Genomic DNA, 27,995 nt, shown 5'->3' on the forward strand with positions numbered 1-27,995 from the left:
AAAAATGGCTGTTCCACTGAAAAGAGACTTTTTTTCAGACATGATTCTTAATGTTAGACAAAGGTGGAATTGAAACGTTTTCTTGTTGAACGACAAGACTGTGGAAACCACAATGGACATATGATGTCACAAATTGAAAATGCCATTAAGAAAAGATATTTTTTGATTTTTTGTTAATTTTTGTACCTGTCCCAGAGGTTTGTGTCAGTTCTGTTACCGTGATTAATCACATAACAAAAATAAATGCTCCCAAAAGCTATTATTGAAATTATTTGTTGCCAAGGATCTACATATTCTCACCTTTTATATGGATGGCAGAATGAACTGAATCTGAGAATATTTACTTAAAAATTTCAGTTTTGGTAAGTAGTCTATGCATGACTAATTTTTTTGTGTCAATCCTGTTACCCTGTCTAAACGGGGTGTGCAGTAACTTAATCAAATATTAGAAGTTGCCATACATAAGAAGCAAACCGGGAGACTACCAGGAGCAATAGAGTTTAATAAATAATGGTGGATGAATTCTCATGTTGCATCATGTTTGTTTGAAAAGGCACATTTAGGTATGTTCAACTTCTACGGTAATTGAAAGTATACATTTTGTTTTTCCTTATACAATTTTCTATTTATTCTAATGCAGATGATTTAACTTAGAATGACATTTTTAGGTTTCATGTTTTGGCTTTTTGTCAGTTAAGAATCATTGAATTTACTATAGGGGCTCAGAGTTGCATGTTGACCATTAAATTGGCTTGAATTTGTTAATCATGACAAGTTTTTTCTTGTGTGTTTGCTTGCCATTTTAGTACAATTTTTAAGTCAGAAAACCTCAGAACCCAGGAGCTTCGGGGGGCTTCGCCCTCCCTTGTCCCCCCACCAGGGCACTGCCCTGGACCAGCTGGGGGCCTGCGGCCCCCAGACCCTCGGCTAAAATTTTCAGATAATTTCACCATCCCCAAATCACATCTCTGGATGTTAGTCCGTAGGCTAACATCCTGGTCAGCGCACGCGTTGCAGCAGCTGAGGCGGGCAGCAGCAAAAGACAAACTGAAATAATTCCACCAAAATTGAATAAAAATAAAACGTCAGATTGAATTTTTTAAAGGAAAAACCATTAGATGAAAGTTTATTTTATTACATTTTTTAATTAAAAAATGGCTCTCCCATATCAACCACGGGCCGGATGTGATGTCCAATCGGGCCACTTCCGGCCCGCGGGCCGTAACCATGGCATCCCTGTTTGTACCTCACTGCCACCTTTGCTAAAGTCCTGGTAAAATGTATGCCACTGGTTGAAGTTCTAACTTCGAGGACATTTCACTTTGTAAGACCCTTGTTTATTATGGTGGGTAATGTGAAGTTTTACAACATGCTAAAAAGTCATTACATGCATTGAATGTAAATTTATGTCAGTATGGATCCATTCATTCAGTGACAGTGACAACACTAACTGGAGTAAAATTAACACTCATGTAGATTTAAAAAATAACTCACTCAATGACAGTGACAACACTAACTGGAGTAAAATTAACACTCCTCTAGATTTAAAGATTAACTCCATACACTACTGCATGAAGAAACTAACTCTATCTGGTGTTGTGGAGAGCATGGGCGCCACCAGGGGGGGAAAGGTTAGAACAATTCTAGGGGCCCAGCTCTGCCATGGGGCCCTTTAAGGGGCTGATAATATGCTTTTGATGATTTTAATAAGACTTTTGAAATAACAACAATGCAATATTCCATCTGGTAAAATGAGCTAATTGAACAAGGTTGTCTATTTCTTGAGTTCTTCAACATATTGTCATTTAACCCTCCCCCTTTTGCGAAATGGTACGGTCCAGTTCTGGTAGAAGCGTGATGCGTTAAATCTGTGTGCTGATCAGTGCAACGCTACTTGCTGCTGTGTCGCGGTGCAGCAGCCAGCCAGCCAGCAGTGGAGTGCGTACAGTCTATGATCGCTAAATATGAAGAGTGGCTGTCAAAAACGTAAAGAAAGGCAGCTGAAAGCTGAGAGGGGCCGGAGAGGCAGGCAACTGGTCACTCAGTTTTTCCCAAAGAAAGGTAGCTATCGCTCACATGTGTGTTCAAAATATTAGCGAATGGTAAATGAACAGTATGAACGTGGTTGGATTAGCCTATCAAGAGAACACTTTTACAGTTTGTACAGTGACATTTTTTCCATTTTAATAACTGAACTGACTTGTGTGATAAACAGGATGAAATATTACGTTATGCTGGTGCTAATAACTAGTGCTAATAACCAGTTTCATAACTAATGGGGTGCCCTAAATATGCACAGATTCAGCCTCAGGGGGACCTCCACCCTACCAAACCACTGAACCCCCCTTTGGAGAAGGAGGTAAGCAGCAATACAACCCATAAATGCTTTAGGATTGAAGAAGTTTTTAATGAGCGAGCGCCATATACAGTTTGCTAGATTAAAGTGTTGCTAATGTAACAGACGTTGCATTGTGTTGTTCACCAGTCTTTTTATTCTGAAGAAATGAGACACAAATACACTGCTGAGGATGGGCTGCAAACGTCCAGTGGCATTGGCGCTTACATTTCCAAAACGAACTGAAGGAGGCCAGCGCCTTGTTCCCATAACTACCTGCGCTCTTAAAGGGCCAGCGCAGAATTTCCCCACCACTACACACAATGGCAAGTGGAAAAAAAATAAACCCGTTACACTAATAACGGACACCAGTCAAGTGTTTGACATGGTTACGTGTGTGGAATGTTCACACGTTCTAAACCATTGGTTTCAACCATTGGTTAATACATAAAATGTAATAACAAAGTCACAAATTCAAGGTCCATGGGCTATCAAAAGTCAAATAATGACAATAGTGCAATTGTGACGAGGGTGGGCAAAGTTGGGGGGCCCAAAATTTCTGGCGGCACCCCTGGTGGAGAGTTAATTATTAACTCTAATTGGAGTCATTTTAACACTGAATCAGAGTTGTATAACCAACACTTTGGCGAGTGTTAAATTAACACTAAAGATTGGGACAAAATAAACACTGGCGTAGTGTTGAAATTGACTCTCGTAGAGTTGATTTTAACACTACAGAATTTGCTGTGTAGTAGTGCAGATATAGTAGTGGGGATATAGTAGTGGGGGATACAGTAGTGGGGCTACAGTAGTGTGGGATACAGTAGTGTGGGATACAGTAGTGGGGATACAGTAGTGTGGGATACAGTAGTGGGGATACAGTAGTGTGGGATATAGTAGTGGGGATACAGTAGTGGGGATACAGTAGTGTGGGGATACAGTAGTGTGGGGATACAGTAGTGTGGATAGAGTAGTGCGGATAGAGTAGTGCGGGATACAGTAGTGCTGATACAGTAGTGCTGATATAGTAGTGTGGATATAGTAGTGCGGGATACAGTAGTGGGGATACAGTAGTGGGGATGGCTGTGCCAGGCTAGCAATCTCTACTACACAATGAGGCCTGCTGGTGGTCATATTTGTCTGGGTCATACAATTCTATGTTATATAGCTGACCCGACCCCGGCCCCCCATCACAGTCAGGAACGACAATGTGGCCCCCAGAGAAAAAAGTTTGGTGACCCCTGTTGTACATCATCACTGGCTTGCCCTGGTAGAGATCACGCCCATTCCTCCCCGGACGAATGCGATGGTTGTCCCACATTTGCACCACTGTGTCCAGCTCGTCCTGTAAGGCAGACACTGAGAGTGAGAAGCATGATATACAAGTATGATTCAATACACGCACGGGTTTAATAGATTGCAAATTGGCCTGGCTGCATTACGCACTGTTACGCACACAATTACGCACACACCCTATTCCAACCGTTTTTACTCTCAAACTAAATAGCCTATCATGTGTTGATTGATTACCTGTATAATCTTTAGGAAACAGAATTGAATAAGACCCTTGTCGATAAAATCACCACTGAAATCACCCATAGCTTGGAACTCTCTGAAGACGTCTCGCCAGTAGTCCACATTCTGTCTCCTATACGTCCCCCACCAACATTCGATTCTCTGGTTTGCCGTGCTCCTTCCTTGAATAACACAAGGAGGACCATGGACCTCTCCAGTGTCATCTTCCCTGAAAAAAGTCTGTAGTCTGTTGGCATGGACATTCTCTGTTCCATGATCTGATCTCAGGTATTTTGGGCAGCCTCCGAGTTTAGTGACAGTTTGAGCAAAATAGGCTGCAATCACGCACGGGTTGCTGTTGGTGCAGTTTGCTTCCATCCAAATTATATGCCTTGAAAATCCATCGATGCACCCGTTCACCCCGATGCCAAAGGGGGTGAGCTTGTTGTATGAATCCATGTGCCACACATAATTTGGCCCCGGAACACTGTAGGATCTTCTACGCAGCCTCCTACCTTTCCGACACTGCACGGCCTCGGGATCAAGAGTGGTCTGGATCTCCGCCACAACATCACGACTGACACGGAATCCGGCTAAACGGCACCTTTCGTGCATCATACGGTAGCCATGAAGCCGTCCTGGCCCGTTCATAAGTTTAGAGATAAAATCTATGACCTCAGCTGGATCACTGTGTCTCCGTCGGTAGAGACGAAGCCGGGCCAGTCTTCTGCGGAGGTGCCGCGGACTAATTTTGAAATTATCCCTTATTAAGAGACTTAATGCAATCTCTCCCTGTGTCAACCCCTGATCAAAATATTGCCTTATTAGGTGATTGATTATTCCAGACATTCTAATGACCAAAGTTGCGTCTATACAGAATGAGAAATAGCCCCAAAGTCAGCATATCACAAGTCTCTTGGCGCACCTGAATGAACCATTTCTCAGCTGTTTACTCGAGATCATGAAATAATTGTTTTGTTTTCTCGAGATCACGGAATAATTTTTTTGCTTTCTCGAGATCACGGAATAATTTTGTTTTCACTAGAGATCACGGAATAACGGTTTTGTTTTCTCGAGATCTCTAATTAGTTGTGTTGTTTTCTCGAGATCCTGAATTAATTATGTCGTTATCTCGGGATAACGGTTTTGTTTTCTCGAGATCTCGAATTAATTATGCCGTTATCTCGGGATAACAAGGTGAATAAAAAAAGATTATATGAAGGGCCTCTCTCGGCTTCCGTACTACATACACTAAAATAGGCACAATTTCTTTTCGCGATATTTCCAACAGAGCAGACCCTGCAATTATTTGTCCTGAGGGATAAAACTATCAAATAAATCACAAATAAAAAGTATAACAAGCCATGTCAGGTTCAACCCATTTTAAAGGGTTTTTGAGACTTTGGCTCCCCGACTATTTATTATTCAGAATGCGAGGGAGTTGCTTAGAGGAGCCCATGGCTGTTGATATTAGGGACAAGTTTGAGGAGACAGAGAATTTGTACAGCTTTGAAATCTGCATCATCTGACCTTTCCTAGCGAATAATTTGAACAAGCCAAAGCTCAATAAGCTAATTAAGGTCTGGAACCTTGGTAAAAGTTACCTGAGAACTCAAATGTATTAGGGTGCCCAAACTTTCGCATGGTGTTCCTTTTCTTTTTTCAGTCTCTAATTGTACAAAACAAAAATAATACACAAATCTTGCAGAAAACGCTGAAAAGAAATGTCATCTTTACCATGATGCCTTTTGGTGAACAATTCATCTTCTGCTCACTTAACTATTCACAGTAACAGACATTTTCAGTAAGGGTGCCCAAACCTTTGCATGCCACTGTGTGTGTGTGTATGTATATTTATTTATTTATATATATATATATATATATATATATATATATATATATATTTTTTTTTTTTTCTTATAAGAAAAAGACAGCAAACATACATACATACATACATATACACACACATTTTATATATATATATATATATATATATCTCATCTCATTATCTCTAGCCGCTTTATCCTTTTACAGGGTCGCAGGCAAGCTGGAGCCTATCCCAGCTGACTACGGGCGAAAGGCGGGGTACACCCTGGACAAGTCGCCAGGTCATCACAGGGCTGACACATAGACACAGACAACCATTCACACTCACATTCACACCTACGCTCAATTTAGAGTCACCAGTTAACCTAACCTGCATGTCTTTGGACTGTGGGGGAAACCGGAGCACCCGGAGGAAACCCACGCGGACACGGGGAGAACATGCAAACTCCGCACAGAAAGGCCCTCGTCGGCCCCGGGGCTCGAACCCAGGACCTTCTTGCTGTGAGGCGACAGCGCTAACCACTACACCACCATATATATATATATATATAATATATGTTTGCTGTCTTTTTCTTATAAGACCTATGAAAACGTTGAAAAATATGAAAGCATGCCTTTCGTCATCGCCCGCCATTTTGCTTCTGATCACTGATTTGCGCATGCACACTTCTGTTTCCCTGTCTAACATCCGGTTTACCACCGCAATTTGTGTGTGTATATATATATATATATATATATATATATATATATATATGTAAAATGTGAGTAGGGAACGATTTCAGACACAGGGCAAGCCTTGTATTGCATGTGAATGTTTAGGTAAACTCTGCTCCACTGTCTGAGTGTGAACACCAATATGCTGTATTAATTCCTCACTTGAGACACACAACTACAGCCCTCATTGAAGATGTAGATAACTAATTTTCACTGTACTCACTAATCCAAATAAAGAGAATGCACAAAATTTTAAGTTAAACCGCTGATAAACTGGCAGAGTGACATGACATACCGGTACTAGTTAAATTACATAAATTTTACATGTTCTTCTCTACATCTGAATCCACTTCCATCTCTTCTTCAAGGCTTAGTTTTATTTATATATATATATATATATATATATATATATATATATATATATATATACACACAACCCCGATTCCAAAAAAGTTGTGACAAAGTACAATTGTAAATAAAAATGGAATGCAATAATTTACAAATCTCAAAAACTGATATTGTATTCACAATAGAACATAGACTACATATCAAATGTCCAAAGTGAGACATTTTGAAATTTCGTGCCAAATATTGGCTCATTTGAAATTTCATGACAGCAACACATCTCAAAAAAGTTGGGACAGAGGCAATAAGAGGCTGGAAAAGTTAAAGGTACAAAAAAGGAACAGCTGGAGGACCAAATTGCAACTCATTAGGTCAATTGGCAATAGGTCATTAACATGACCGGGTATAAAAAGAGCATCTTGGAGTGGCAGCGGCTCTCAGAAGTAAAGATGGGAAGAGGATCACCAATCCCCCTATTTCTGCGCCGACAAATAGTGGAGCAATATCAGAAAGGAGTTCGACAGTGTAAAATTGCAAAGAGTTTGAACATATCATCATCTACAGTGCATAATATCATCAAAAGATTCAGAGAATCTGGAAGAATATCTGTGCGTAAGGGTCAAGGCCGGAAAACCATACTGGGTGCCCATGATCTTCGGGCCCTTAGACGGCACTGCATCACATACAGGCATGCTTCTGTATTGGGAATCACAAAATGGGCTCAGGAATATTTCCAGAGAACATTATCTGTGAGCACAATTCACCGTGCCATCCGCCGTTGCCAGCTAAAACTCTATAGTTCAAAGAAGAAGCTGTATCTAAACATGATCCAGAAACGCAGACGTCTTCTCTGGGCCAAGTCTCATTTAAAATGGACTGTGGCAAAGTGGAAAACTGTTCTGTGGTCAGATGAATCAAAATGTGAAGTTCTTTATGGAAATCAGGGACGCTGTGTCATTCGGACTAAAGAGGAGAAGGACGACCCAAGTTGTTATCAGCGCTCAGTTCAGAAGCCTGCATCTCTGATAGTATGGGGTTGCATTAGTGCGTGTGGCATGGGCAGCTTACACATCTGGAAAGACACCATCAATGCTGAAAGGTGGTTCTAGAGCAACATATGCTCCCATCCAGACGACGTCTCTTTCAGGGAAGACTTTGCATTTTCCAACATGACAATGCCAAACCACATACTGCATCAATTACAGCATCATGGCTGCGTAGAAGAAGGGTCCGGGTACTGAACTGGCCAGCCTGCAGTCCAGATCTTTCACCCATAGAAAACATTTGGTGCATCATAAAACGGAAGATACGACAAAAAAGACCTAAGACAGTTGAGCAACTAGAATCCTACATTAGACAAGAATGGGTTAACATTCCTATCCCTAAACTAGAGCAACTTGTCTCCTCAGTCCCCAGACGTTTACAGACTGTTGTAAAGAGAAAAGGGGATGTCTCACAGTGGTAAACATGGCCTTGTCCCAACTTTTTGGAGATGTGTTGTTGTCATGAAATTTAAAATCACCTAATTTTTCTCTTTAAATGATGCATTTTCTCAGTTTAAACATTTGATATGTCATCTATGTTCTATTCTGAATAAAATATGGAATTTTGAAACTTCCACATCATTGCATTCTGTTTTTATTTACAATTTGTACTTTGTCCCAACTTTTTTGGAATCAGGGTTGTATATATATCTCATCTCATTATCTCTAGCCGCTTTATCCTCATCTCATCTCATTATCTCTAGCCGCTTTATCCTTCTACAGGGTCGCAGGCAAGCTGGAGCCTATCCCAGCTGACTACGGGCGAAAGGCGGGGTACACCCTGGACAAGTCGCCAGGTCATCACAGGGCATATATATATATATATATATATATATATATATATATATATATATATATATATATTAGTGTGTGTGTGCACACAAACATTTTATAAAAATATTTTTTAAAAGTAGTAATACTTTAAAATCTAAATAAAAAGCAGATTCTGGTCACATTTTGATTGAATTGTACCATATTTTAGCAGATTTAGTGGAATTGGCAGTTATCACACTGTTGTCTTTAGAACCAAAATTGTACTATAACGTGGTGCCCTGAGTTTTAAACGCTTGGTAAGTTAGACCCAACATGGAAAGGTGCATTTCAACCTGCCTTGAAATTGTACATGTGACCACTACAGAAGTATACGGTGCAAATTATAGGCCTATTTTTTAAATTATAGACCATCATTACCTAATCCTGCATATCCACATCCATCTCCTCTGCATCATCATCCACCTCCATTTCTTCTTCTTCCTCCAGAGTTAGGTTCTCGACGGATCCACTGATCTCTCTAATGCCATTATGTGGATTCTGAATAAATAAACACAAGTCTGGGTGGTTTAAACAATCTAAATAATAATAATTTATTATAAAATATATGTCTGGAAGATTCCAACCATGTCACAAATGTCATCATACAGCATCTATGGAATAGACGTGTGGTCAAACCACACATTTATTTTTATATATATATATATATATATATATATATATATATATATATATATATCCCAGCTGACTACGGGCGAAAGGCGGGGTACACCCTGGACAAGTCACCAGGTCATCACAGTGCTGACACATAGACGCAGACAACCATTCACACTCACACCTACGGTCAATTTAGAGTCACCAGTTAGCCTAACCTGCATGTCTTTGGACTGTGGGGGAAACCGGAGCACCCGGAAGAAACCCACGCAGACACGGGGAGAACATGCAAACTCCGCACAGAAAGGCCCTTGTCGGCCACGGGGCTCGAACCCGGACCTTCTTGCTGTGAGGCGGCAGCGCTAACCACTACGCCACCGTGCCGCCCCTATCAGATTTTCAAACAAGTCATAAAAGTAGATAAAGAGAACCCAGTTAAACAAATGAGACAAACATATTATACTTGGTCATTTATTTATTGAGGAAAACGATCCAATATCACACATCTGCGAATGGCAAAAGTATGTGAACCTTTAGGATTAGCAGTTAATTTGAAGGTGAAATTAGAGTCAGGTGTTTTCAATCAATGGGATGACAATCAGGTGTGACTGGGCACCCTGTTTTATTTAAAGGACAGGGATCTATCAAAGTCTGAGCTTCACAACACACGTTTGTGGAAGTGTATCATGGCACGTACAAAGGAGATTTCTGAGGACCTCAGAAAAAGCGTTGTTGATGCTCATCGGGCTGGAAAAGGTTACAAAGCCATCTCTAAAGGGTTTGGACTCCACCAATCCACAGTCAGACAGATTGTGTACAAATGAAGGAAATTCAAGACCATTGTTACCCTCCCCAGGAGTGGTCGACCAACAAAGATCACTCCAAGAGCAAGGCGTGTAATAGTCGGCAAGGTCACAAAGCACCCCAGGGTAACTTCTAATGGCCCTTTTCCACTACCCTTTTTCAGCTCACTTCAGCTCGCTTCAGCTCACTTCAGCCCGACACGGCTCGCGTTTCGACTACCAAAAACCAGCACGACTCAGCTCGTTTCAGCCCTGCTTAGCCCCTAAAACTCGCACCGTTTTGGAGTGGGGCTGAAGCGAGCCAAAGCGAGCCGACTGAGGCTGGAGGCGTGAGCAGACACTCCCCTCTGCACTGATTGGTGAGGAGGCGTGTCCTCACATGCCCACACACGCCCCGCGAGCGCGCTGGGATCTGTAAACACCGCAAACCCGGAAGAAGAATAATTACGAATTACGAGAATTTCTGAAGCCTTATGCGCCTCGCCTCATCTATACGCTCTTGCCAGTATCTGTTGGCGTTGTCGGTGACAACAAGCCACAGCACCAAGACCAGCAACACTAACGACTCCATGTCCTCCATGTTTATTGTTTACTATTCGGGTCGTGAGACTACCGCTTAAAAGCTCACTGAATCAGTCAGAGCATCGTGGACGAGTTCACGGAGCGCAAGGCTCGCCGTATGCCCTTCAAATAATGCGCGCAGTAGGCTATTGATGTTTTATTATGAGCCATGTACAGTATGTCGCCTAATGTTTTTTTGTTTCTGAGTTACATGTTCGTTTGAAGGACTTAATGTACTAAATAACATAGTTGCACCCCGTAGTGTTGAAATTGGTAAACACAGTGCATTCAGTGAGGTTTGCACCGCCCTCCTTTTATTTCTGACTCTTCCTGTCACCACTCTGAGCGCTCATTCGTATGCCCTTCAAATAATGTGCGCAGTATAGGCTATTGATGTTTTATTATGAGCCATGTACAGTATCCTAATGTTTTTTGTTTCTGAGTTACATGTTCGTTTGAAGGACTTGATGTACTAAATAACATAGTTGCACCCCGGAGTGTTGAAATTGGTAAACACAGTGCATTCAGTGAGGTTTGCACCGCCCTCCTTTTATTTCTGACTCTTCCTGTCACCACTCTGAGCGCTCATTCGTATGCCCTTCAAATAATGTGCGCAGTATAGGCTATTGATGTTTTATTATGAGCCATGTACAGTATCCTAATGTTTTTTGTTTCTGAGTTACATGTTCGTTTGAAGGACTTGATGTACTAAATAACATAGTTGCACCCGGTAGTGTTGAAATTGGTAAACACCGCAGTTGCGGACATTTTGTAGCCTAAAATGATGTTATGATAAGCTTTAATAAAGGGCCTGGTCATTTGCCCCGCCCCCGGCCCGGCTCTGACTTGTTCCGCCACTGTCACTGATGTCACTGTTTGCGCTGCTTAACGACATCACATGACGTCCACCCACTTTCGCTAACTCCACCCAATGTGTCCACCCACTTCCAGCCAGCACGGTTCAGCGCGGTTGTAGTCGAAATGCAACTTCAATAGCCCCGCTCAGCTCGACTCGGCACGGCACGGCTCAGCCGCGTTTGTAGTGGAAAAGCGGCATAAGCAACTGAAGACCTCTCTCACATTGGCTAATGTTAATGTTCATGAGTCCATCATCAGGAGAACACTAAACAACAGTGGTGTGCATGGCAGGGTCGCAAGGAGAAAGCCACTGCTCGTCTGCAGTTTGCTAAAGATCATGTGGACAAGCCAGAAGGCTATTGGAAAAATGTTTTGTGGACGGACGAGACTAAAATAGATCTTTTTGGTTGAAAGAAGAATAAAGTGAATGTTTTGGAATGGCCAAGTCAAAGTCCTGACCTTAATCCAATCGGAATGTTGTGGAAGGACCTGAAGCGAGCAGTTCAATGTGAGGAAACCCACCAACATCCCAGAGTTGAAGCTGTTCTGTATGGAGGATTGGGCTAAAATCCAAGGGTCGACCGATACGGGTTTTTTAATGGCCGATGCCGATACCGATTTTTTCCCATCACCATTGGCCGATGGCCCATATGGACTGCCGATTTTCTTAAGCCGATATTTTGGACCAACATGGGTAAAAAATGTTTTAAAAAATGACAAATATTCCAGGTCTCAAGTTACAAATGAACATTTATTTAACAGCAACAAATAAAATAAAAACCAGAACTGCCATCTGTATGGAGAAAAAAAATATATGTACCAATCAGTATCAATTTTTTTTAATTATATACTATAAAAAAATATTTTAAAAAATTATATATTATACTTATACTATACCCTTTCATCACACCATAACATGAATAATAGGAAAATAACCATTATGTCTGAAGCACATTGAGCAACTAATTGTTCAAGTGTCTGCTTAATACAGTATTATATTCACTTAAAAATTAATACATATTAAACTGTCAAAACGACGAGGGATATTATTTATAAATCCCTACACACGACGGGGGGATATTACAAATTCCTACGCACCTTGAGGGAACAGTATACCGTTATTACACATAAACTAACATGGCAAGTTACTTATGGAGTGTATTTGGGTGTTTATTCTGTGTAATTGTTTGCACAATCTCAATACATCGGTTCTGCTCTATGTTCCAATAATGACGGGGCGACACCACTTCCGTGTGTAGTCTTAAAGGAGGGAACAGAGCCATCTATGCGGCCCTGGGAGGGGAATAGTCGACGAATAAGTACAAAGAGGTGTCCTAATTCTAAGAAAGGCCTGAAGTTCAACGTGTCTGCCACCCAGTGGAAAGGGGTTTAAGCAAGATTTTTCACTCTATTCAACGTGATGGCTTACTTTTTTCAATACCACGAGCTGTCACAATTCGGCAACTTTGGCGGGTAGAGCATTAAATGCGCACATGTCAGATTTCCGTTTTTTTCCGACCCACTCAATAACTTAATAAACTTCCAGGCACATGTAATAAAGAGAACATAAAATTTGGTGGTTTCAAACAATATTTTAAAAACATTAGAGGCTCTGAAAGTTTAAAACTTACCGTGGCTGTAGCTTTCGGTGCTGTGCACTTCACTATCAGAGGGGGAGGGGTGACGCGACAGCGTGCATCTCGGGTCTTCTGGCAACACAGAGCTGGCCTTGGAATCCAAGGCTTGGATGCCGGTCTGTAAATGACGCGCGCGCGGGGGAGGGGGGGTGCGCGGATCGGCCAAACCACATGCGAATCGGCCAATGCCAATACACTTAAAAAACGCAAATATCGGCCCGATACATCGGCCGGCCGATGTATCGGTCGACCCTTGCTAAAATCCCTCCAAGCCGGTGTGCAGGACTGATCAACAGTTACTGGAAACGTTTAGTTGCAGTTATTACTGCACAAGGAGGTCACACCAGATACTGAAAGCAAAGGTTCACATACTTTTGCCACTCACAGATGTGTGATATTGGATCATTTTCCTCAATAAATAAATGACCAAGTATCATATTTTTGTCTCATTTGTTTAACTGGGTTCTCTTTATCTACTTTTACGACTTGTTTGAAAACCTGATGATGTTTTAGGTCATATTTATGCAGAAATATAGAAAATTCTAAAGGGTTCACAAACTTTCAAGTACCACTGTGTGTATATATAAAACATTTAATAAAAATTATAAAAAGTAGTAATATTTAAAAATCTAAATAAAAAGCAGATTCTGGTCACGTTTTGATTGAATTGTACCATATTTTAGCAGATTTAGTGGAATTATCAGTTATCAGATTGTTGTCTTTAGAACCAAAATTGTACCATAATTTGGTGCCCTGAGTTTTAAACCCTTGGTAAGGTAGACCCTTATTAAAAAAATAATTCATCAACATCGGTGCATTTCAGCCTGCCTTGAAATTGCACATGTGACCACTACAGAAGTATACCGTGCAAACTATAGGCCTATTTATTAAGTTATAGGCCGTCATTACCTCATCAATATCCATTCTTTCTTCTTGCTCCTCCAGACTTAGACTCTGGAACATTCCAACCAGCTCACGAATGTCATCAGACACCATCTATGGAATAGACGTGTGGTCAAACCATCTAAATAATAATAATTTTATATATATAAATATAAACACACACACACACACACACACACACACACACACAGAGTGGTGCTTGAAAGTTTGTGAACCCATGTTTTGATTGAATTGTCCCATATTTCCTTTATTGATAGAATCTTCCAGATATGTTGAATCTATGGAATAGACCTGTGGTCAAACAACAACAACAACAATAATAATAATAATAATAATAATAATAATAATAATGAGAGGTCAACAAAGTACCCAACTTCATTACTTAACTCAAAGTACAGATCCCACTGGTCAAATGTTACTCTGATACAAGTGAAAGTTGTCCAGCCAAATTTTTACTTAAGTTAAAGTACTGAAGTACTTGCTTTTAAAAATACTTAAGTATTAAAAGTACATTTTCTGTCAACACATTGTTGCATTATTGCCACAATGCTTACAAAACCTAATGCCGTTACCAAAGACAGAAATGTGAATTCACAAAATGAACACATGCTGTGCCATCATGGTGGTTTAACATGAAGCTAGCTTGTCAGTGAAGCTCCACTTGCCACGCTGGCAAATGCTTTTCAAACTCACAATTATATCGGGTAGCTAATGCTACTAGAAAAGAAAGATTTCTACATTCTGTTTATTTGGCAAGATTATGCTAAAACTTATTTCTGAAAGCACTTCAGATAAGTTATAATGTTATTCATGTTAGCGTAACTCCATTTTTAAATGCTAACTACAGTGTCCAAGCTAGCTAGCTAGCTATGTGTAAGCGTTAGCTCTGGACAAGGCTATGGCGACTTGGTGGGAACTCAGTCGAAACTATCAAGCAGGTGAAGAAACCTCTCCTACGCTATTATGTCTGAAGATAAGAAAATATTGAACACATCTAAACTCATCAATCCATCACTCACTTCAAAAATTGTAAAACTTATTAAACCTATATCCTCCCATAATTTTTGTTCAATTGACAATAATTTATTATAAAATATATGTCTGGAAGATTCCAACCATGTCACAAATGTCATCATACAGCATCTATGGAATAGACGTGTGGTAAAACCACACGTTTATTATATATATATATATATATATATATATATATATATATATATATACACACACACACACACACAGAGTGGTGCTTGAAAGTTTGTGAACCCTTTAGAAGTTCCTATATTTCTGCATAAATATGACCTAAAACATCATCAGATTTTCATCTCATCTCATTATCTCTAGCCGCTTTATCCTTCTACAGGGTCGCAGGCAAGCTGGAGCCTATCCCAGCTGACTACGGGCGAAAGGCGGGGTACACCCTGGACAAGTCGCCAGGTCATCACAGGGCTGACACATAGACACAGACAACCATTCACACTCACATTCACACCTACGGTCAATTTAGAGTCACCAGTTAACCTAACCTGCATGTCTTTGGACTGTGGGGGAAACCGGAGCACCCGGAGGAAACCCACGCGGACACGGGGAGAACATGCAAACTCCACACAGAAAGGCCCTTGTCGGCCACGGGGCTCGAACCCGGACCTTTTTGCTGTGAGGCGGCAGCGCTAACCACTACACCACCGTGCCGCCCCTATCAGATTTTCAAACAAGTCGTAAAAGTAGATAAAGAGAACCCAATTAAACAAATGAGACAAACATATTATACTTGGTCATTTATTTATTGAGGAAAATGATCCAATATCACATATCTGTGAATGGCAAAAGTATGTGGACCTTTAGGATTAGCAGTTCATTTGAAGGTGAAATTAGAGTCAGGTGTTTTCAATCAGTGGGATGACAATCAGGTGTGAGTGGGCACCCTGTTTTATTTAAAGAACAGGGATCTATCAAAGTCTGATCTTCACAACACACGTTTGTGGAAGTTTATCATGGCACGTACAAATGAGATTTCTGAGGACCTCAGAAAAAGCGTTGTTGATGCTCATCAGGCTGGAAAAGGTTACAAAACCATCTCTAAAGAGTTTGGACTCCACCAATCCACAGTCAGACAGATTGTGTACAAATGAAGGAAATTCAAGACCATTGTTACCCTCCCCAGGAGCGGTCGACCAACAAAGATCACTCCAAGAGCAAGGCATGTAATAGTCGGCGAGGTCACAAAGGACCCCAGGGTAACTTCTAAGCAACTGAAGGCCTCTCTCACATTGGCTAATGTTAATGTTCATGAGTCCACCATCAGGAGAACACTGAACAACACTGGTGTGCATGGCAGGGTCGCAAGGAGAAAGCCACTGCTCTCCAAAAAGAACATCGCTGCTCGTCTGCAGTTTGCTAAAGATCACGTGGACAAGCCAGAAGGTTATTGGAAAAATGTTTTGTGGACGGACGAGACTAAAACAGATCTTTTTGGTTTAAAGAAGAATGAAGTTAATGTTTTGGAATGGCCAAATCAAAGTCCTGACCTTAATCCAATCGGAATGTTGTGGAAGGACCTGAAGCGAGCAGTTCAATGTGAGGAAACCCACCAACATCCCAGAGTTGAAGCTGTTCTTAACGGAGGATTGGGCTAAAATCCCTCCAAGCCGGTGTGCAGGACTGATCAACAGTTACCGGAAACGTTTAGTTGCAGTTATTGCTGCACAAGGAGGTCACACCAGATACTGAAAGCAAAGGTTCACATACTTTTGCCACTCACAGATATGTGATATTGGATCATTTTCCTCAATAAATAAATGGCCAAGTATCATATTTTTGTCTCACTTGTTTAACTGGGTTCTCTTTATCTACTTTTACGACTTGTTTGAAAACCTGATGATGTTTTAGGTCATATTTATGCAGAAACATAGAAAATTCTAAAGGGTTCACAAACTTTCAAGCACCACTGTATATATAAAACATTTAATAAAAATAATATTCATTTTTTTAAAAAGTAGTAATATTTAAAAATCTAAATAAAAAGCAGATTCTGGTCATGTTTTGATTGAATTGTACCATATTTTAGTAGATTTAGTGGAATTATCAGTTATCAGATTGTTGTCTTTAGAACCAAAATTGTACCATAATTTGGTGCCCTGAGTTTTAAACCCTTGGTAAGGTAGACCCTTATTAAAAAAATAATTCATCAACATCGGTGCATTTCAGCCTGCCTTGAAATTGCACGTGACCACTACAGAAGTATACCGTGCAAACTATAGGCCTATTTATTAAGTTATAGGCCGTCATTACCTCATCAATGTCCATTCTTTCTTCTTGCTCCTCCAGACTTAGTCTCTGGAACATTCGAACCAGCTCACGAATGTCATCAGACACCATCTATGGAATAGACGTGTGGTCAAACCATCTAAATAATAATAATTTTATATATATAAATATAAACACACACACACACACACACACACACACACACACACACACACACACACACACACACACAGAGTGGTGCTTGAAAGTTTGTGAACCCACGTTTTGATTGAATTGTTCCATATTTCATTTATGGATAGACTCTTCCAGATATTTTGAATCTATGGAATAGACCTGTGGTCAAACAACAACAACAATAGTAATAATAATAATAATAACAATAATAACAATAATAATAATAATAATAATAATAATAATGAGAGGTCAACAAAGTACCCAACTTCATTACTTAACTCAAAGTACAGATCCCACTGGTCAAATGTTACTCTGATACAAGTGAAAGTTGTCCAGCCAAATTTTTACTTAAGTTAAAGTATTGAAGTACTCGCTTTTAAAAATACTTAAGTATTAAAAGTACATTTTCTGTCAACACATTGTTGCATTATTGCCACAATGCTTACAAAACCTAATGCCGTTACCAAAGACAGAAATGTGAATTCACAAAATGAACACATGCTGTGCCATCATGGTGGTTTAACATGAAGCTAGCTCGTCAGTGAAGCTCCACTTGCCACGCTGGCAAATGCTTTTCAAACTCACAATTATATCGGGTAGCTAATGCTACTAGAAAAGAAAGATTTCTACATTCTGTTTATTTGGCAAGATTATGCTAAAACTTATTTCTGAAAGCACTTCAGATAAGTTATAATGTTATTCATGTTAGCGTAACTCCATTTTTACATGCTAACTACAGTGTCCAAGCTAGCTCGCTATGTGTAAGTGATACAGTCGGTTCTCAGCACGTTAAAAGTGGATCAACGTTGTAACGACATAACGTTACTGTACAAGCAATGCTTATTTAACCGTAACAAACTTAAGCCCTATATGTTGAAATTCCTATCTTATTCATTCGTTAATTTATCACACGGTCTTACCTCCGTCAAGTTCGTCTTCTCGAAGCAGCTGGAAATGGGCGAGGCCTGCTAAAGTCACGTGGCAGACTACAAAATCGCAAAATGACCCCCGTGAAATTCCTGCCCTGCTTATGAAAAAAATAATTCATCAACAACATGTAAAGGTGCTTTTCAACCTGTCTTGAAATTGCATGTGACCACAACAGAAGTATACCATGCAAATTATAGGCCGTGATTACTTCATCCAGCATATCCACATCCATCTCCTCTACATCTTCTTCCACTTCCATTTCTTCTTCTTCCAGACTTAGGTTCTGGAAGAATCCACTGATTTCTCTAATGTTATCATGTGGCATCTGAATAAATAAACACAAATCTGCATGGTTTAAACAATCTAAATAATAATAATAATAATAATAATAATAATAATAATAATTTATTATGAAGTATATTATATTATAAATGTATATTTAACATTTTATAAAAAATTATATATTTTTAAAAGTAGTAACATTTTAAAATCTAATTAAAAAGCTAATTAAATGGATACATAAATCTTCATTAACTTAAGTTTAACTAGTATGAATTGAGGAAAGAAAGATAAAAGAAAGAGTCCACTTAGTCTTTGCTGGGTTTTATTTCACCATGGTGATGGTTCATCAACCTCTTGTTCAGGCTTTTCGCCACTTTCTGTGCAGTTTTTCTGCTTTGAGTGTCTCCAGTGGAGGAAGAAAAGAATAGTTTGGATAGGAGGGAAGGAAAGAAAGGGAACCCCACTTCATCCAGCCATTGCTGTGGGGTGGGGGTGGGGTAATAAAGGTATAAGAGTAAGACAGAAAACAAGTCACCACTTTGTTATCTATCTTTTTAGTCAAGACATTTAATGAACAGATGACTCATCATTGCTCTTAACTGATTACTGAAACTGGTGCTGAAATAATTGTTCATTAATTTAGACCATATATTTATCACATACTGTATTTTCTGTATATTTAGTAGCAACAGTTATTTAAAGCTATTCATAATTACCCCAAAGAGTTCTCGGCTGCTGCTCATCATTGCTGCTTTGAAGAATGTAACCTGTATGAATAAAAACCAGCCAGTACAATTGAAACTGCAAGAATAAAAATGAAGACTCTTACATCTGAATATTTAATAGTTTCTTAAGAACCATTATACAAAAAATCCAATCTGCAATTAACTTTATTATTATTATTTTAAAAAATGTTTTTTTCATTCTTAGGACAGAACCTACCTCTTGTTTGAGTTCCACCTGTCTAATGTGTTGACTTAGAGCTTCTTCCACCGTTCCTGTTCATGTCTGGGTAGAAGTGTTGTGTCATCACACTTGCGAAATAGAAACTTCAACTGACCTCGTATTTCATTTGCCTGTGAAATATAGGGAAACATTCACATGACTTGGAATGGCCTAATCAAAGCCCAGACTTCAATCCAATTGAGAATCTGTGGCATAACTTGAAGATTGCTGTACACCAACACAACCCATCTAACTTGAAGGAGTTGGAGCAGTTTTGCCTTGAGGAATGGGCAAAAATCCCAGTTGCTAGATGTGCTAAGCTAATACATACCCCAATAAGAGACTTGCAGCTGGAATTGCAGCAAAAAAAAGGGAAGGGGGGATGAATACTTTTGCAAGCCATGGAATAGTGGTGACATAGTCTTTCCATTTTGCCGTAATGGATTTAATGGTGTTCTGTGGGATATTCAAAGCTTGGGATTTTTTATTTCTTTTTATAACCCAGCCCTGATCTATACTTCTCCGCAACTTTGTCTCTGACCTGTTTGGAGGCTCCTCGGTTTTCATGTTGTTTGCTTAGTCGTGTTGCAGAGTCAGGGTCCTTCCATAACAGGTCAATTTCTACAGACATCATGTGACAGATCATGTGACACTTTGATTGCACACAGGTGGATCTTAATCAACTAATTACGTGACTTATGAAGTGAATTGGTTTCAAGGGGTTTCATGTGAAAGGGGGTGAATACTTATGCACACTGCAGATTTCTGTTTTTTCATCTTAATTATTGTTTGTGCACCTTTAAAGTTGTAGGCATGTTGTGTAAATCAAGTGGTGCTAACCCTCCAAAAATCCATTTTAATTCCAACTTGCAACGCAACAAAACAGGACAACAACGTACTGTAATTGCAAATTTGTACCTGGGTAAAGGCTGGATCATAATATGATGGGTGCTGCTGAGGCCTTTGACCATCCTCCTCCTCTCTTCTTTTCTCTTCTTGTTCACTTTCAAACCTCACCCTTTTTTCTTCGAGCTCAACAAACAAAGCTTGGAGTTTGCATATTGTTATTTACATCAGCACTCTTGTTTATATATGCGTCTAAAGGCTGAAAGAGAGCTGGCAGATGTTAACTGGGACCGAAAGCTCTCTGTGTCTGCTGCAGGTGAGCTTTGGGCAATTGAAGACCTCCTTGTGTTCTGAGGCGAGTGTTTTGTGTGTGTGACCTAGGGCGTAATTTTGGGTAGGGACGCTAGCGACGTGTCCCTACCAATATTCAGCCGCTACTGTGTAATCACGATCAATAAAACCGATGCCCTAACCTGAGCAATGATTATATGGCACACAAAGGGTTAAATGTATGACACTGCTAATAATCCCCCCTCTAATGTAGATATCATTCTCTGATTAGCTACCTGTTTCTCGCTAACTTACATGGTTGGCTATCCCAGCTGTCACTCCATCTGCTGTAAAAGCAGCACACTTCCCACAGCAGCCGTGACTACCCGCCCATCAACCCCCCCGTATCTCACACGTACACACCTGACCTACCCCACGCACCCCCCACTCTCCGTCAGCCTACAAATTGAGCTGGACTTCGATGTCCATGCATGCTTGCCCTACGACTCGCATGCTGACTTGAGTATCATGGATGACGGCCCCCCTCCCAAGAAACGAGACATTCGTTCATTCTTCTTCAAAGTCAAGAATGTAAGTGCAGGGTTTCCGTCGAGCTTTAAAAACTCAACAAAATCCTTTTGATGTATGGAAACCCTTCATAAAAGTATTGCTGCAGCTCCTTAGGACGCATCAGAGATAGGCTACTGCATAGCTGCAGAGAAAAGGAATACTGACCTGACAGAAATCTGCCAGCAGTTTGTCTCTGTTACAGACAGGCGTAGGCATGTGTTTGGTTCTTTCAAATAGGAGCAACCAGTGTAAACTAATTTGCTTGTGTTTATGTTTGAGTATCAGTAACCAACACATTTACATTTCATTTATGTGTACTTACATGTTGTAGTTATGTGTTTCAATGTTCTTGATGTATGTTAATTGACAGTATGTTAACATCCTGCATGAGTAAAGCTGAGAACTCTGAAGTTGCCTCCTTGACCTTCATTACATGACATGACATTTAGCTGACACTTTTATCCAAAGCAACTTCTCATCTCATCTCATCTCATCTCATTATCTCTAGCCGCTTTATCCTTCTACAGGGTCGCAGGCAAGCTGGAGCCTATCCCAGCTGACTACGGGCGAAAGGCGGGGTACACCCTGGACAAGTCGCCAGGTCATCACAGGGCTGACACATAGACACAGACAACCATTCACACTCACATTCACACCTACGGTCAATTTAGAGTCACCAGTTAACCTAACCTGCATGTCTTTGGACTATGGGGGAAACCGGAGCACCCGGAGGAAACCCACGCGGACACGGGGAGAACATGCAAACTCCACACAGAAAGGCCCTCGCCGGCCCCGGGGCTCGAACCCAGGACCTTCTTGCTGTGAGGCGACAGCTAACCACTACACCACCGTGCCGCCCCTCCAAAGCAACTTACTGTTACTATTTTGGTACAGGGCATTGGTTACAGTCCCTGGAGCAATGTTGGGTTAGGGCACTTCAGCCATGGATGGAGATGTAGGGAGAGGTAAGGGTAGGATTTGAACCTGCAACCCTGGGATCCAAAGACCAACTCCCTAACCATTAAGCCACGGCTGCCCTCATTAACCTATAAGATCTGCATGACGTGAAATTATGATTGCTAATGGGAAAAAAAAAACATCTTTCAGAAGCTCTGCCTTGGATTACTTTTGTGTCCCCACCAATGTCAAAATCAAAGTTACTCCCTTGGTGTTAGCTAGCTGGGTGAACTGATCTGAAATATGTGGAGGGGACAAATCATTAAGGGCCTTGTATACTAGTGTTACCTTATTCCTTTTTTTGTATATCAGCTACAAAATCAGGCGGCACGGTGGTGTAGTGGTTAGCGCTGTCGCCTCACAGGAAGAAGGTAGAGATAATGAGAAGAAGAGTAATACTAGGATGTGATTACTACACCCCCTCTGCGACTGTCCTCGGCATTTTAGGCTGGGCTGATTTTGTAGCTCATCTCATCTCATTATCTCTAGCCGCTTTATCCTTCTACAGGGTCGCAGGCAAGCTGGAGCCTATCCCAGCTGACTACAGGCGAAAGGCGGGGTACACCCTGGACAAGTCGCCAGGTCATCACAGGGCTGACACATAGACACAGACAACCATTCACACTCACATTCACACCTACGGTCAATTTAGAGTCACCAGTTAACCTAACCTGCATGTCTTTGGACTGTGGGGGAAACCCACGCAGACACGGGGAGAACATGCAAACTCCGCACAGAAAGGCCATCACTGGCCATGGGGCTCAAACCCGGATCTTCTTGCTGTGAGGTGACAGCGCTAACCACTACACCACCGTGCCGCCCTCGATCATTGATATATAAAATGAAAAGAAGAAAAAAATGCATGTTTTTGTTTTTCAGACAATTTTATTTGGAGGAGTACAGTTTGAAGACATGATGCCTCATGCGAGATTCTTGGCTGGTACCATCAACGGTACATCTGACCACAATGCCATGGCCTTGATGTTAGAGAAGCATACAGTTTTTGAAGAGTAAAAATGGAATCTCACGCTACAGTGTCACTCAGAAGAAGATTGGTTCCATTGTGAGTCAGGTTCCTCTCGAAGTTTCTTCCTCATATTGTCTCAGAGAGGTTTGTCTCATCACTGTTGCTTCTGACTTGTTCATTACTGATTTAAATCTACTTTTAGAAAGCAGGGACGTATCTACTGTTAAAAAGTGCTATACAAACATGACTGAATTGACACAAGCAGTTACGTGATATTGGGAGGGGATGCTATGATCACATTGAAATTTTCTGTACAATACCATTCACTAGGGCAAAGTTAAATCTAAATAAAAGTTTTTCATGATCCCTAAAACCAATCAAGGTGAAATCTGGTGGAATGCATTCATGTGCTGACCTGTATTTGTATTTCTAATAATTAATTGGTTAATGAACAAACATGGTCACCATCAGCCAATCAGATCTGAAAATGTATTTCACAGGGTTAGCACTGAGCTACCGTGATAAAACTTAATGCATGTTTGTCTATTGTTCTGTTTAACTTGGCAAGAACTGGTGCTTGGACCCCACAGATTACCATTTGTGGTTATATTTTTTTAAATTGTGTTCCTACACAGATTTGCCATGTTTTACTGATCACTTGAATTAGTTTAATCCAAACTTTAGTACTCAAAAACAAGTCACTCTATAAATAATATCAAAGTTGGAAAGTTCAGGAATAAAAGAAGCACTTTGGCTCCAATAAATAACCAGAATATTACGATATACATATACAATACCAGTCAAAATTTTGGACACCCCTACTCATTCATAGGTTTTTCTGTATTTTGACTAGTTTGTACATTGTCAAACAACACTGAAGACATCAAAAATATGAAATAACATATGGAACATGTGTCGCGCCACAGGATTTTTCTACCAGATGCTCTGTTTACGGAATGCGTACAAACGGTGTTGAAAAGCACACGATATTTTGCACCGTTTTCGCTGGCTGATCCAGTAACCATCAACGAATAATCCTCAATAGCGCCCCTACAGGATACACGCAAAACATCGTGTGCTTTTCAACACCATTTCTATGCATTCTGTAAACAGCATTTGCTCCAAAAATCCTGTGGCACGACACATATATGGAATTATGTGGCAAACAAAAAAAGTGTTAAACAAAATACGTTTCATATTTTCGATTCTTCAAAATAGCCAGTGTTTACCTTGATGATACTTTACACAATATTGGCATTATCTTAACCAGCTTCATGAGGTAGTCACCTGGAATGCTTTTCAATTAACAGGTGCCTCGTCAAAAGTTAATTAGTACAATTTCTTGCCTAATTGTGTTTGAGATCAAATAGTAAATAATAATTATAAAAAAACCACACAGTAAATATCCCGATTCTACAACTGTAGTAATTCATATGATGTCAAGAACCACTCAGCTAAGTAAAGAGAAACAACATCCATCATTACTTTAAGACATGAAGTGACTTTTAATGAATAAAAATAAAGAAAAAACATTGAATTAGAAGGCATGTCGAAACTTTTGACTGGTAAATCTGTACTAAAGGGTCCATAGAACTGATTTTAAGCCCAGGGGGCGATATTTTGGGGTCATGTTCCCATGAAAATATTAAAGACAAGCTAAAATACAAGAAGCAGAAGCATATGCAATAGTACTTATCTGGTTCCATTGAATTTTATTGGCTCTTTCACCAAATGCCAAAGGCTGTATGTGTGTATTTTTTTTTTAATGACAGCAGAATCTTTAGGAGTCTATTGGAGCATTGTCAGGCCAACGAGCCCAGAGCTTCTCAACTGAGTAACATTGAAATATTAAAATAGATATGTAGAAAGGCACATGTTTTGTCGAAATATAGTCTTGGCTTAAAAATAATATTAATAAAACAGGAGCAACTAATAATAAAATACAACAACATGGTGGTAAACTGTCAAAAGCTTTGACCTTATAAAGCGCCTGTTCCTCTGAGAGCAGGACTCAGTATAAATATTCCTCCTCCTCCTTCTCCTCTTGGAAAATAAATGACAAAAAAAAAATCTGTACACCACCATTGGCACAGGACACAGGCTCTGTAATACATCACTTACACTCATAAATACTCGCTCGCTGAGAATCAGCAATAATGTCAATGACTGTTTGGTCCGACATACAGTAGCAGTGTGCTTGAGTACAGTGTTGATCTAAGCTTATCCTGAGAGAAAGAATGAAAGGAGAGAGAGAGAAAGAGACAGACAGACAGAGAGAAAGCGCTCCAGTCCTCAACAGCGTAGCACCAGCAGCCATGCAGGAAAGGAGCTTCAGGTGTTTTGGCACATTTGCAGCTCTGTTGTGTCTAACAATGCAAGCACTGTCCTGATTTTGCCGAGTGGCAGGTATCACTGGTTAAAGAAGGTGGAGCGTAATTTACAACGGATTAGCATACTTGATCATGTGACATCACTATTTCTTTTCTTCAGCTTGACATAACCTAGCTTACCTGTCTTAAATGCCATGTACACACGTAGCCGGGTATTTTTAAAACCGAACATTTTCCCCCCCTCCGTTTATAAAAATGTTTTATCCACACCACCTCGTCTTCGAAAAAAATCCCTTCCACACATAACCGAACATCTGCGTTTTCAATCACATTCATAAGCATTCCAAACCTGTAGATGGTTATTTCCCCAAATCCTACCCCCTAATCACATCGCCTGTGCTCTTGGAGCAGTAGTTGGGCTTCTAAAATTAAACAATGTAAATAGCACCTGCACAATAATTAACGCTTTCAAGGCACTACTCCGATCCATTACTCTTTAGCTAGCCGCACACTACGCCGATTTTCAGCGTACCGAGCCAACTGAAGTCGCGAGTCAGGCGTAAAGACTCGTTTTCGATGGTACCGACTCATCTCACAGCCGATTCGAAAAACTAATCGGGAGCCAGACTGATCGGCGAGAGTCGCTAGCAATAGCCAATCATATCTTTCGCATATAACACGTGACATCATTAAACACAATTTCTAGCGCGAGAAATACGTGTTGGTAGCACCTAATGCAGGTATATACTGTAATTCCATAGACTGAAGCTTTAACCATAGACACAGTGGGCTGGAAAGCCACTCTGCTCGAGTTGTTTGGCTGAATTCCAAATCGCTTTAACTCCCCTATATAAGTGCACTATTTAAGGTTGGGAATAATAGCTCATGCAGCCTAGATAGTGCGCTACATATTCCATGTTGTGTCATTTGTAATTCAGCCTGTAGCATCTTCAAGTGTTGGATTTAACAGTAACTATATCCAATAGCCAATCACAAAGCTATTAAGTTGTCACGTGTCGCTTCAATCGCGACTGCACTCGTCAACAGTCGGGGGATATGTGCGTGCCCTGTCGGGAGTCGGCTCTGAAATGGGTCGGTTCGGTACCGCGTGGATCGCCGTGGTGTGCGGCTAGCTTAAGTCCATGCTTAATCTGGCTTCTGCAGTAAACAAAGGTCGCACGTTTGACGTCAGGGCAGATTTGTTGTCATTTTTTTGGCGCAGATTGTGACGTTCTAAAACGCAAAACTCCGGTTATCTCTGTCTACACGAAAAGGCATACACGGAGTTTTCAAAAATCTTCACTTTGCCCGGAGTTTTTTTAAATATTCGTTTTTGATGTGTTTTCATGTGGATGACAGGCCAAAACGTAGAAAAATATCTTCGATTTAGCAGATACCCGGCTACGTGTGGACGGGGTCTTAAATACACAATATGTACAACACAAATTGTGGACTGTGCAGCTTCCTGTAATGGTTCTGGCCCCTTCTGTTAATTACAGCAGACAGCAACTGCGAAAACTGCTTCCACTCCACATTCCAGCACAGGTGGTCTTCAACTAAAATTTGCTAAGGTCCAATTATATAATATTCCTTTCTTACAAAGCAACTAACTAAGTGGTTTTGTTAAAATAGTGCAACGGTCTATGAACAGATAATACATGTCCGCTTTGAATTTTTATCGCAGGGAGAATAAACACGTACTTCTCTGTCCAGTCATCTTTAAACATTTTGTTTCGTAAACCATGTCATCACTATCACTAATCAGTCAGAGAGGGTAAACAAAAAGAAAGCTCTCGGATAGTCTCCCGTTTTGAGATTATATCCCTCACCCTCTAGCTCGTCTCTGGTTTGATGAGCTGCCTTCAGCTAAATGATTTACACATAAATGCTTATGACTGGATAAACCGCAAAAGATCCAGTTCATGTTTAGAAATCTGTGCTCGCTGGACTATTTTTTCTGCTGAAATACTTTGCCTTTTCACTTGATGACCCCGATCTCCTCCAGGTATTAATAGTACACAACATTTTTGCTTAATTTTCCAGTGTAAACATGCTGCTTTCACTGGCCAGATGGCAGCTAGTGGGGCGCTGTGTGAGGCGGCTGCCTCTCCAGTAGCTCTGTAGTTTTTAGCTCTTTAAACCTCTTTTTTCCCACCTTTTTACTTTTCTGCTCTTCTTACGAAGACATAGTGTGTTTTACTTATATCACATGGATATTTTTAACTTTAACAAGCAACCAGGAGCCAGTTTTCTCACTTATTCGAGAGAGGAGCTGCTGGCCCTGAAAACAATGGGACTAGCCGGAATACGACACCCCATCCCAGCGGAGCTGAGGAGGAAATCCAGGGGCTGCAAAGCTGGAGCTAAGCTAAAGGCTAGGCTAGTGGACAACCGGCGGCGCTACAAACCATCCATTCCCTCCGTTATCATGGGGAATGTGAACTCGCTGCCGAATAAGGTCGACGAGCTATCCGCACTGAACAACCAGCGG

The 27,995-nt window shown here is 40.6% G+C and overlaps 2 long non-coding RNA genes across 3 annotated transcripts; both read right to left on the reverse strand.

The window, feature by feature from the left end:
* Positions 1–3,494: 3,494 nt before the first annotated feature.
* Positions 3,495–17,342, reverse strand: LOC132884304 (uncharacterized). 2 transcript variants are annotated; one of them, XR_009654434.1, is made up of 4 exons: positions 17,258–17,342; positions 13,973–14,059; positions 8,971–9,090; positions 3,495–3,680 (listed from the first exon to the last, which is right to left on the reverse strand). It is a non-coding gene; the product is annotated as an uncharacterized LOC132884304 (long non-coding RNA). The 2 variants fall into 2 exon arrangements; XR_009654433.1 differs by lacking the exon at positions 13,973–14,059 and having other exon boundaries at positions 17,258–17,309.
* Positions 17,343–18,854: 1,512 nt separating this feature from the next.
* Positions 18,855–19,644, reverse strand: LOC132884305 (uncharacterized). The gene is made up of 3 exons (XR_009654435.1): positions 19,562–19,644; positions 19,336–19,386; positions 18,855–19,098 (listed from the first exon to the last, which is right to left on the reverse strand). It is a non-coding gene; the product is annotated as an uncharacterized LOC132884305 (long non-coding RNA).
* Positions 19,645–27,995: the final 8,351 nt, after the last annotated feature.

This window comes from Neoarius graeffei, chromosome 4 (assembly GCF_027579695.1).
Source record: "Neoarius graeffei isolate fNeoGra1 chromosome 4, fNeoGra1.pri, whole genome shotgun sequence".
NCBI classification, from domain to species: domain Eukaryota; kingdom Metazoa; phylum Chordata; class Actinopteri; order Siluriformes; family Ariidae; genus Neoarius; species Neoarius graeffei.